Here is a 12,186-nt window from a genome sequence, read left to right as displayed (position 1 = left end):
TGGCCAATCAACCTAACTCGCACATCTTTGGAGAATGGAGCTCCCAGAGGCGACCCACACAGACACGGGGAGAACGTGCAAACTACATGCAGACTGTGACCCGAACAGGAATTGAACCCAGGTCCCTGGCGCTGTAAGGCAGCAGTGCTAACCACTGTGCTACCGTGCCGTCCTGCTCAGAATGGTTGAAAAATGCCTTTCACTCAAGTTCAGAAGCAGAGGCCATGGACAATGACTATTTGCTAGTCCTTAGTATTTAATGTTACATCACAAGTTGGCTATTGCCAGCACAGTGCTCTTATACCACATGATATGTTCTTGTTTTACAAGTTCAGATTTACTTTCTGCTGGCATATGTCCTGAACTGTTCCTTCTGAGAACTAGAAAAAAACATTTCAAAGAAGACAAATCACTAAACAGGCAAGAGCTAAACAGAAAATAATAAATAATGCTGGACTTTGGATGTGTCAAAGCAACCAAAGTACAATTTGCATAAACCATACCTTGAAGTTAAGAAAATAATGAAGAAAACAAATGGAAGAGTCTGATCAATGTTACCTGGGAATTATGTTGTGCACCTAAAGCTATTTTTAAACTTTCCCTTCATGGGGTGTGGCGTCGCTGGCTGGCCAACATTTATTGCCTATCCCTAACTGCCCTTGAGAAGGTGCTGGTGAACCGCCTTCTTCAACCACTACACTCCAAGTGTTGTAGGAACACCCACAGTGCTATTAGGGTGTTCCATGATTTTAATCCAATTACAGTGTCATAGAGGTTTACAGCATGGAAACAGGCCCTTTGGCCCAACTTGTCCATGCCGCCCCTTTTATTAACCCCTAAGCTAATCCCAGTTGCCCATGTTTGGCCCATATCCCTCTATACCCATCTTATCCATGTAAGTGAAGGAACAGCATTATAATTCCAAGTCAGGGTGGTGTGACTTGGAGGGGAACATGCAGGTGGCAGTGTTCCCATACATCTGCTATTCTTGTCCTTCCAGATGGTAGAGGTCACAGGTTAGGAGGGTGCTGTCTAAAGAACCTTGGTGAGTTGCTGCAGTGCATCTTGTAGGTGCTACACACTGCTGCCCCTGTGTGTTGGTGGTGGAGGAAGTGAATGTTTATTGTGGTGGATGGGGTGCCAATCAAGCGAACTGCTTTGTCCTGGATGGTATCTAGTTTCTTGAGTGTTGGAAATTAACAAAATGTTCGGATGTCTGTATTTTTAAAAAATTCCATCAATTCAATTCAGGAACTGACTTTTCTTTAAATTGTTGCTAATTATAATTGAACAAAACACTCCTGCTTTTGAAGAAAGAACTCTTGAGGAAGAAAGGGTTTTGCTTCTATGCTGTATGTTACCTAATGGGTTAATCACCTACACAGACTGCTTGTTAAAATGGCCTCTATTAATTCAGAATCTCTCATTAAGCCACACAATGTTTAAACTGATTCCTGTATCATTTCTACAGTATATGGGACTTATTTAGCCCACATACTTGTTCAATTTACTTCAATAAATGTGGTCAGATTGTAAATCATAGTACTTACATTTTAATGAGCAATGAATATTAATGAATTACAGTTATCCCACACCTATAAAGCAACTTCTTCAGACTACTCCAGAAGTTACACCATATCCTCTGGGTTCCGATTACAAAATCACGGTTGGCCTGTTCGGTTTTACAAGAAACTAGAGTAACAAGGCAACATCAGAATGAAATGTAAAAGTTAAATAAATAAGTGACTGCGAACACAGCAAGCCCACCTTAAGGTTTCAGTTATATGCTCCACTTGTAAGTCGGTTATAGGCTGGCTTCCCTGAGCTGCCTATCAAGCTGTCAGAATGAGATGGGCCCCAGGCTTACTGCATACGCTAGTGAGAGCTGAACAATCACCTGAATGGAAGTGGCGCTTTGCCTATCCTTTGTTTGCCCTAGGCCCACTTCTCTTTGCCAATGTTTGCTGCACCTGAGTACTTGTAACCTGTACCACAGACTAAAATAGGATTTGGCATGGGGCCTACTTCAGTGCAGTGCACGGCTCAGGAAGTCTTTTCTTGTACCTTCGTACAGAAATAACTATCAGGAATGTCAGAAACCCTTTAGAAGTATTAAAAATGCATTCCATGGCTCAGTGAAACCGCAGTGATTCCTCATAAACATTACAGGCCTTGATTGTTTGGTGGTGTAATGTAAAACTGTTACTCCACACACACACGCACACTCTCCACTTTACAAGACACATAGCTGATCATCACTCTTCAGGCAAAGGTTTGAAGGTTGAAAGTGAGTATTTCCCGGGCGCTGCTGCACCCGTGAGTGAACATCAGTCCACAGGCTGGCATTGCAGGCAGATTGGACAGATACTTGCAGTGCCATTCAAACAGAACAGGGCTGCCATTCTTCTTGGGATGACAAAATAATGGTTACTAACTAGGGAATTTGTTTATATAACCTGCAGTCACCACCCCTTCCAGCTGGGGAAAAAGTAAGACATATGCGTATCCTTGGCACCACACTGCAAGAGAGACAACAACAAGCACAAACTGGCTACTGAATCAGCACAATTTGGCAGCGAGTCAAAATATGTGAATACACTTCTGTGTGGTAGAGAAATTAAGTGTAGTGATTTATGAACATTTAATTTTCCAACTTCAGTAAAGGCTGCGGCCTACAAGAAGTTGAATTCCTGCTTCAATACTGTGATAATTTACGGGATAATGATGATATCATTTGATTCTTTGATGGATTTTTACATATCTGTTTGTTATGAATGTGGGAGATAAATGGTCTTTCACAGGTTATAAAACAGACCATCTTTCTCCACTGAAAAACAAACTTCCTGTGTAAATATAGAGGTCGGTTTAGGGAAATCATATGAGGGAAACTGTGGCCAACCTCCCTGCAATTCCTAATTAAAAGAATTTGAAATCCCACATGGTGAATGAAAAGAAGAACTTTTAGGGCCGCTTGGGTTGTACCAGGCTGAACTGAAAGTTTTTTCTGAGGGCTGACCGCATGAGCAATGGTTGCTCTGTGGACCAGTGAAGTCATGTTCACTGGGGCCCCAATTTCACTTCCTTATTTCTTTGCTTTCCTCTTCTGTTGTGCTATTTGCCACAAACCAGAAATATAGGTCTGAAAATGTTATCATTCGCAGCAAAGCTGCAGTGATTTGAAAATGTATTTTCCCTCGGTTGAAAATTGCATTACCACATCCTAGCAAAGAAGCGAGAAGGGGAAAATAAGGACAAATGTGCAAAGACAAGATGAGAAGCAGGCACAACCCGCCTGTGAATGAAAGAGTCTGGATAAACTAATTTCTTTTTACAATATACCATGCAGCATGTGAAGGTATTTAATGGGACATAACAGTTCCTTGAGCTACTGAAGTTCAGAACTGTAAGAGTTAAAGGGCACCTTTTGAACCTCTTCGTAGTACCATCAACTCAATACTCCCAGACGTGAACTTATCCACACAATCAATATGCAATGCTAACATGTGTATTTTGTTTACCAACCTTCTCTAACCATTTGAAATATCATCTTTCCTCCTCTCAAACAAACAACATCTCCAAGTTTCTCCCATTGACCACACATGGAAGAGGTACTCATTATACTTCAGGCCTCCGTGTCCGACACTTGGAATTTCTCTATTGGCACATCAAACAGTATTCCCAGAAATAAAGCAAGATATACAGATGATATTTTAGCCTCAGCTTTTACAATCATACAGGCAATGAAGAATCTTGCCTGTCACCAATATATTAGTAGCCACACATCTGCAATTATCTATTACATAATGGCAGGGAGTGAGGTACTTCATCACTGGCACCTACGCCAAATATTTGTCTGCTCCAGCTGGAATTCTTCCTTTACCAGGACCATGCTTTGCAGATGTTCCCATTCTCCAACATACGAGTGCAGTATTATCTCTGCTAAAATCACTTTTCTATAAAAACTGGTTTCCCTAAAAGAATTCTTCAATTGGTTTAACCATTAATTATGACCTCATCTCCAATAAAACTCAGGGTTGCTCATTGTACCCTATGTGTCTAAAAGAGCATTTTTTGCAGTAGCTGGTCAAAATACAGAATGAACAATCTGTATTCCACCTTTGGAATGGACTTCATGCAGACTCTATCAAAGGGCCTTGCTATATGCTCTAATTATTGTCTTTACTGTTGTGGTAAATACTTGGTGGTCTCCCCCAGTCGATCTTTGTAACAGATTCTACTGTAAAAATTAGAACCTGATACAACCAACTCCCCTAGGCCAAAAAAAAGTTGACCTTGCCAAAGTTTTGATGTAATCTAGAAGAAAAGTACAGTAAAATAATGCAGTTGAACCCTAGATTTGATTCTTCTTTAGCTGATGTTCAGTGGATGCCACTGAAGCATACAGGTGGAATGCTGGTTTCAGAAGTCTGAAGGATAATCTGATTTAAATCCCTCATTGAAAAAGATTCCTCCATTGGCACACTTGGCAGTCAACCATTTTTTATGGCCATTTTCTATGGCCAGTCTTACCAATTAACTTTCAGACCATGCTTCACACAAAACATCCATGCATGTGCAATCTTTCAAACCCTTCTGCGCTCTCTGCCAAGAATACATAATGAGGCTTGGCTGACAGCCCAGAAATCCATTAGCCTGTTGATACACTTGAGCCCCAGGGAAAACACTGCTTAATTGACAGTTCTGGCTCTCTGATCTATGCTATCAATTTCACAATGTTTACTTACACAAGATAAAGAGGTTTCAAGTGCTGGCAGATTCAGCTATTGATACTTTAAAGGGTTGAGATGATGGACAGTTTTATTAGCCTGTAGTAAAAAGGAGTTTTTTTTCAAGTATGAAATTATCAAAGAGCGACGTTTTTTAAAAACTTTTTTTTTTACACACATCCTACTGTCACTATAGCATGCATTGCGTCTACGCAGTTTAGCTCAGTTGGTTGGACAACTAGTTAGTGATACAGAGCGATGCCAACAGCCTGGGTTCAATTCCCGTACTGGCTGACGTTATTCATGAAGGCCTGGCTTTCTCAACCTTGTCCCTCATCTGAGATGTGTTGATCCTTAGGTTAAATCACTACAGCCAGCTCTCACCCTCAGAGTGGAGAGCAGCCGTTGGTCATCTGGGATTATGGTGATTATTATGATTATATGATATACATGTACTTTCAAATCTTTATGACCTGGCATGCGCAGGGAATGGGTGGTGCCAGATAATCAAAAATGCCAGTCAATGGGGAATTCTTTTTACCAGTGGAAAACAACATAATACTTGCAACGTGAACTCATGTGCAAGTACTCAGGAAGTAAAGACCAGCATTCTTTTTACTTCTACATCTTTAACAGCACATTAAAACACAAATTAAATGATTAAATAATACAATACAAGATATGGGTTCTGGATAACCTCATTGGTAAAGTGATGATTCATATCAGGCGGACATCAGAAATTCTGATTCGTAGCGAATTCCAGTTGTTCGAGTGCTGGATAATGTGAGGTTTACTCCATATAGTGAGCAATAATGAAACACTAAACTGAAACAAGTTTTTCTACTAATAAAGTTTCAGAAGGGGTGTTACACTACAACTGGTTTGTTAATGTGTAACTTTTTCTATATATGCTCTGTCAGAATTCAATAATCACCCAAATAGTTCTTGTCAGTGCCGAGGAAATTTTGTTTTTGCGAACTAGCTATCGTTTTCTTACTTACTGCAAGAGATTCTGTAAATGTAAAACATCCTGAGATGGAACACTTGGCAAAAACAATTATGTGATGCATATGGCACAGAAACTGTCACACACTTGCACCGTCTAATCAAACAAAGTAAATCTGCCTCTGTCCCCTCACTCTGAGACAACATCACAGCAAGCGAGCTGATCTGGAAGATAGAGAAACAGTGGGGAATCCGTTCTGGGAACGGATTTCACCCATGAATTTCCTGTCTGGCCCAGGTCAGAAAGATCAAAGACCTCCACAAAATGATAAGACAACCCTTCATGGGTCTTACTGCCATAAGAATGAGACTGGGTTTTACCTCACTTTCGTGACATTTAACGTCAAGAGCGATTAAAAGTGGCCCTGGTGGATTAAGATGATATTCTTAGAGGCATCACAACTCAGGGTTGTTAGCTTGCATTTCCAATGAGAATAGTCAGTCAATCTTCAGTCTACTAGTTCAGCAGTCCGCATACAAATAAACGAGTATTTACAGTAGAATTTTTTTTTTAACAATCCAAATAGTTGTCTAGACTATAGAACCGAGCTGTGTTGTACTCCAAAACGTTCATTGTTCCAGGCCCAGGTTATTTAATTGTGATCTCTCAGGTCAGTAGGACTGGAGTAGGGAGATTTGGAGAGAAAATCAAAGTTCCACATTACAGGGACTGAAGTAGGCAAATGCATATTCATTTTTTATTTAGATAATTTTCTGAATCTGCAATTAATATAACTGATACAAAAGCATATTTGGCGGAATGAACCAGAAACAGTGGGGCATGCGGTGGCTTTGAATGATCACACAGTTCACCTATAGTTGATACCTAACTTTAAGCTTTTTCACATCACATACATGAACAGATCGTCAGCAGTAAGTACTGCAAAGCTTCCTTTAAAAATCTGTTACTTATGAAATTAAAGAGGCCTTGCTATGCCGGGCACAGGGTATTTTAATTTTTTAAACTAGAAATTTGCTGTTGTTTATATGTCTATCATTTACCAACCAGCTTTTGACTCTTGCAAGCCAGAGGCACATATTATTTAAATGCTGTTCAGCTTTTTACGGTCAGAAGAAATGGCAAAAGCTAGTTGATAAACAAATAATTCAGAGTTTCCCTGTACAGCAGTTGTGTGTTTACAGGTCAGCACTGCACAAAAGAATAGTTGGTGAGCTAAAAGGGCCGAATTTTTACCAACTGCAGATGTTACCAGATGTCAGGAAGTAATTGGACTACAACACTTAGCTTGCATACAAAATGCAGGTCGGCAAACAGTCATGATGATTTTTGATAAAAATTAGATTGGTGCAGTGCTGGAAAGCACAGCCTGGCTTTATGCAATTTTTTTTGCTAAATATTAAAATTAATTTCAAGGGGACTATTTGGCTGCACAGAAAGAATGGCTCAGAAAGGGGTTAGGAGACAATAGACCTGGTGTGACAAGTAGCACTTCATTAATTCAGAGGATGCTGCTATCTGCTATGTGGTTCCTATCTAATCTTTTCAAAATCATCAGTGATATTATCAGCTTCCCTAGGGGAGGGGGAAGTTCACACTCAGCCTCCCTCCAGCCAGCGAGTTAATGGTGAATAGCAGACACAGCTACTGGATAGCTAAACTCCATATCCACTGATCCGCTGCAAAATCATCACACACAGCACATAATCCAGTACAGCAGATTCCACACATGCTTCATTTTTTTTTTCCTTGCGAATTTCATGTCTCAGAACAGGTACATGAAGCTGTGGAAAAAAATAAGTAAATTAATCAGCGGCAGCAAATTCAATCGACCCGAATTAAATGGTAACTTGCATTATTTCCCTGCAGATTTAATACCCTAATGACCTTGGGAGATATGACAGGGAGAGTGACAAGAAACACAATCCGAGGAAGAGCACAAGCTCAGATCTTTCCCACCCGTCTATTGGCATTTGACTCTTACGGTATCCATTGAGACATGGAAGTATCGTCCAGCTGCTCCTCTTCTGTAAGATAAAGAGTGTGTGTGTGCGTGTGTGTGTGTGTGTGTGTCTGTGTGGGTAATTAAAAGGAGTTACTTTGCTAAATTAATTACCAAACAAGAAATAAATAGCAGCACTGCAGGTATTAAAAATTAAGAAATAAAAAATACACAACAACTCTGTCCGAGGTTAAACAGAGAGACGGGCTATTGTTTCAGGTGAAGATTATCCTGTTGAAGGGGCGCTACTTGAAATATGAGCCCATCTGCTTTCGCAGATGTTGACAAATTGTGGTGCATTTCAATTTGCTTTTTCATGTAAATAAGACCATATCAACTGGGTTAATATTAAGGCTACTTTTACATGAGCCTTATACAGGAAAGACAGCTGGAGTGAAAAAATGCCCTTCCCTAAATGCCATTAGTGTCATTCTGCATCAAATGGGCCTAAATCACTGGAGTTCATTTGATCCAAACTGTCAGTATCCAAATTACTATTGGCTTCTCAATAAGAATCTACAATGTACAAAGTGTTTACTGGTGCTGCACTGGTTTTTTGTCTACTCAATAGAACATTATTGACATCACAATAATGCTGTAATCCAACACAACTAATGCTAACTCCTTTTTCTTCTGGAGCACTTACATCTCTTCCTGAGTAGGCCATTTTTTCCATGACAATTTACTGTTAAAAGACTGAAGGTTATTTCCCCTCTCCCATGGTCAACTGGCAGCTTTAATTGTTAATTTATCTTCATTTTTTATTGGTTAAAAAAATCAATAATGTAAAATATAGCTCAAGAATTCAGTACTTTTAATATCTTAATTAAACATGCTCAGACAGATTGAGAATTTGCAACGAGCTAAGAAAGAAAGGCTGCAGAGAATGGCCATCCTTTACATGTTATCAAGTGAGCAGAGCTTGGCGACTGACACATGAGCGCCATAATGGTAAGGGGAAAGTGCGCTGTATTTGGGAAGAAATGTCTTTAGTTCAAGTCCTGACACAATTCTGTGAAAAGATCAGAGAGTGTTGCAGGACAGAAAAAAAAACTCTTGTTTCCCACACCAAATCTGGTCAGTGACTAGTCCTGTAAGCTGGGGAACAAGACATTTTCTGCAAAAGACAGTCGTTCCTTTTACCCTAAGGACCTCCAAAGGCAAAATAACTGGGATTAATACTTTTGAGTGTCTCATGTTCACCTTTTACTGAATGTGGAGAAAGCTATACATTTATTCTCCAAATACTGTGATAAATTAACAAGACCAAAGAGTGCGGCACATAGGTCTGACTTTACAAACTCTTTGTGGTTGTGCAAAAAAGGTCATCTCGGTCAGATTTTTGCATACTAGATGCATGTATTTGTTTTCACATTATTCCAAGGCCAGCTATCATTCACACCCTGTATAAAGCCAGCACAGGGCCTTCTCTGTGCTCCCTGACAGATACTAATGGCTGCTGGCCTCGGAGCTGTAGCCAAACTGCCTGCTCTGCATTCCTGACATTAATGAAGACTTTAACTGAGGCCTATACCTCTGCTATGTAAACAAATCCTGTAATGTTACTTCAACACAATACTGTCCTGACGTAAACAACTTTTCATAATGGCCGTATAACAGGGGCATATTCATATAATAAAATACAAGGGATTAATATAACATATGCCCATCAAAACCATCCCACAGGACAGTACATAAAGCAGGCTTTCAGGGTCATTTCACCACGCGCTGCTTCAGTAATATGCTTTTGGTATAGTTAAAAACTACTACTCATCAATGCATAGCTTCAACATAGTTATATAATTTCAAACCTGTTGCTAGGCAATCATTAGTTAAGAAATTTTGATAAGGCCTCTTGCTGATACAAGTGTGCAACCATTTTCTCCAGCAAATATTTCTCAACACAGCAATGTAAAAGCAGCAAATACTGCTTCATTCCCAAATCTGCTGCATTGTAAATAGAATATCTTTCCTTTTTGGCTAGTGATAGGGGTATAAATACATGAAAGGACAGGCATTACAAGCAGCAGAATTATCCTGTTCATTGATTTTAGCTCTGGGGTATTACAGAGCGCACTTGATTTATCTAGAGATTTTTCCAAAGCTTATTCCCGACTTTTAAACCTAAACGAGACTTTAAAGGCTTATCCACAGAAGAATCTATTAAATACAGCAACATTTGAACCTTTAGTGTGAGCACTGAAAGATACCATCTTCCCTTTGTGATCTAACAGCACATTAACATTACTACTCCCACTTTCACTGGGCAGAACAACTGCATACATACACATACGAAAATCAAACTTACCCCATTCTCTCATTCCATTAATTGCACAGTTTGCCACCAGAAAGATATTGTTTGCAGCAGGCTGTGTCTGCTAAATGGACACAAGTGTGCCAATGCCACTTCCATGCAGAATAAAAACTCATCAGTGCTGTAGATCAAATCTGTCCCTTCACTACTGCAATCTTATCTCTGCAAGGCAGTAAAAGATAGTAACCTTAGAACTCATTATAAACTGGAAGGATTGCCAGTATTTACTGGTAATATTTTTGACCTGAATTTCACTTAACACTACGAAATGTTCATTACAGAAAACAACAGTCAACACAAATAGTTTCTCTTCTCGACCTCATCACTTTCATTCGCAAGATCCTGTTGATATCTAAAATGAGATTGGAGTAAATTAAGCACAGGTATTGAGAGACAATCATCCACATACAGAATTGGACTGGTAATGGTTGGCATTCAAACAGAACTTCAAATAGTCATGCGGGGGGCAGCACAGTGGCACATTGGTTAGCACTGCTGCCTGACAGCGCCAATGACCCGGGTTCGATTCCCAGCTTGGGTCACTGTCTGTGCTCCAAGTGTCTGCGCGGGTTTCCTCCAGGTGTTCCGGTTTCATCCCACAGTCCGAAAGACATGCTGGTTAGGTGTATTGGCCACACTAAATTCTCCCTCAGTGTACCCGAACAGCTGCCGGAGTGTGGTGCTTAGGGGATTTTCACAGTAATTTCATTGCAGTATTAATGTAAGCCTACTTGTGACTAATAAATAAACTTTAACTTTGCTTTATTACTCATGTTGCTTTTGGTTGTGCATATGTACATAGTTTTAAAAATGCGTATCTATTTGAAAAAGTATTTTTCTATGTTTTTCAAAGTACCCAATGATGACATTCTGATGCTTAGAATATGGATTCTACATTGCTTTCAGATCAATAAAAAGCAAGTATCTTGGTTTTCAACTAATAACTACGCAACTTAACATTTTTGACCCCATCCTGGCCAACATTCCTATCTTTTAGTGTACCTCCCCATCCATCCCACCACAAGCTCCATGCCCTCTCCTCCGATTCCATCGGCCTGTCTCACCATTCTCTCAGGATGAAGCCAACTGCTTGAAAAGCTGGCATTCCATTTGACCCTCAGCCAAGCACCCATCCCAGGAAGCTGTCCATCACAAAGACTGCTGATTTCCATCTCTATAACAATGCCGCAACTTCTTGCAAGCTGTCCCCAGCATATCCTCTAATTCTATCTTTTATTCTCGTTCAATGCTATAGTTAAGAAAGCCCACCAACGCCTTTACTTTCTCAGGAGGCTAAGGAAATTCAGCTCGTCCACTACGACTCTCACCGATTTTTACAGATGCATCATAGAAAGTATCCTTTCCAGATATATCATAGCTTGGTATGGCTCTCGCTCTCACCAAGACCGCAAGAAACTACAAAGGGTTGTGAACGTACCCCAGTCCATCATGCTAACCAGCTTTCCATCCATTGACTCCATCTACATTTCCTGCTGCCTCGGAAAAGCAGCCACGCATTCCAGACATTCTCTCTTCCACCTTCTTCCAACAGGAAAGAGATACCGAAGTTTGAGATTACGTACCAACTGACTCAAAAAAGTTTCTTCCCTGCTGCCATCAGACTTTTGAATGGACCTACCATATATTAAGCTGATCTTTCTCTACACCCTGTGACTGTAACACTATATTCTGCAATCTCTCCTTTCCTTCTCCCCTAAGTACTCTATGAACGGTATGTTTTGTCTGTTTGGCATGCAAGAAACAATACTTTTCACAGTACATATGACAATAATAAATCAAATTAAATCATCCTTGTCTCAGTCCAACCAGAGTAGAAACTCATCCATGCATTTATCATATCCAGACTCTGCAATTCAAATTTTTTCCTGGTTGGCCTCCCATTCTCCATCCCTGATAAACCTCAGCTCAACCTTCCACTTTCTCAATTCCTCAAATTTAAAATTCTGACCAAATTTCTAGTCAACACTTCCAATATAATCTCCTTTAGCGCACTGATAATTGTTGTCCATTTAGCCTTCTGAGAGGCACTTTGGGACATTTTCTTACGAAACATATACATGAATGCGCTATTTTGTCAAATAAAAGAAATACCATGGACAATTATTCCACAAGCTTTTATATTAGAAAGATACCATTGGTCAAATTGGTTAGTTTCAAA

The 12,186-nt window shown here is 40.0% G+C and overlaps 1 long non-coding RNA gene across 1 annotated transcript in view; it reads right to left on the bottom strand.

Annotated features, from left to right (window-relative positions):
* Positions 1 to 5,794: 5,794 nt before the first annotated feature.
* The window catches only part of LOC144492537 (uncharacterized), a 50,121-nt gene continuing 43,729 nt past the window's right edge, over positions 5,795 to 12,186 (bottom strand). The window contains exons 2-3 of the long non-coding RNA XR_013497601.1: positions 10,002 to 10,169; positions 5,795 to 7,475 (exon numbers count right to left, since the gene is read on the bottom strand). This is a non-coding gene — a long non-coding RNA (uncharacterized LOC144492537). The remainder of the gene's footprint in view (positions 7,476 to 10,001; positions 10,170 to 12,186) is intronic.

Source organism: Mustelus asterias, chromosome 4 (assembly GCF_964213995.1).
Source record: "Mustelus asterias chromosome 4, sMusAst1.hap1.1, whole genome shotgun sequence".
Taxonomy (NCBI): Eukaryota; Metazoa; Chordata; class Chondrichthyes; order Carcharhiniformes; family Triakidae; genus Mustelus; species Mustelus asterias.
Note: the sequence above shows the minus strand (reverse complement) of the source record. Positions and strands in the feature narration are given on the sequence as shown.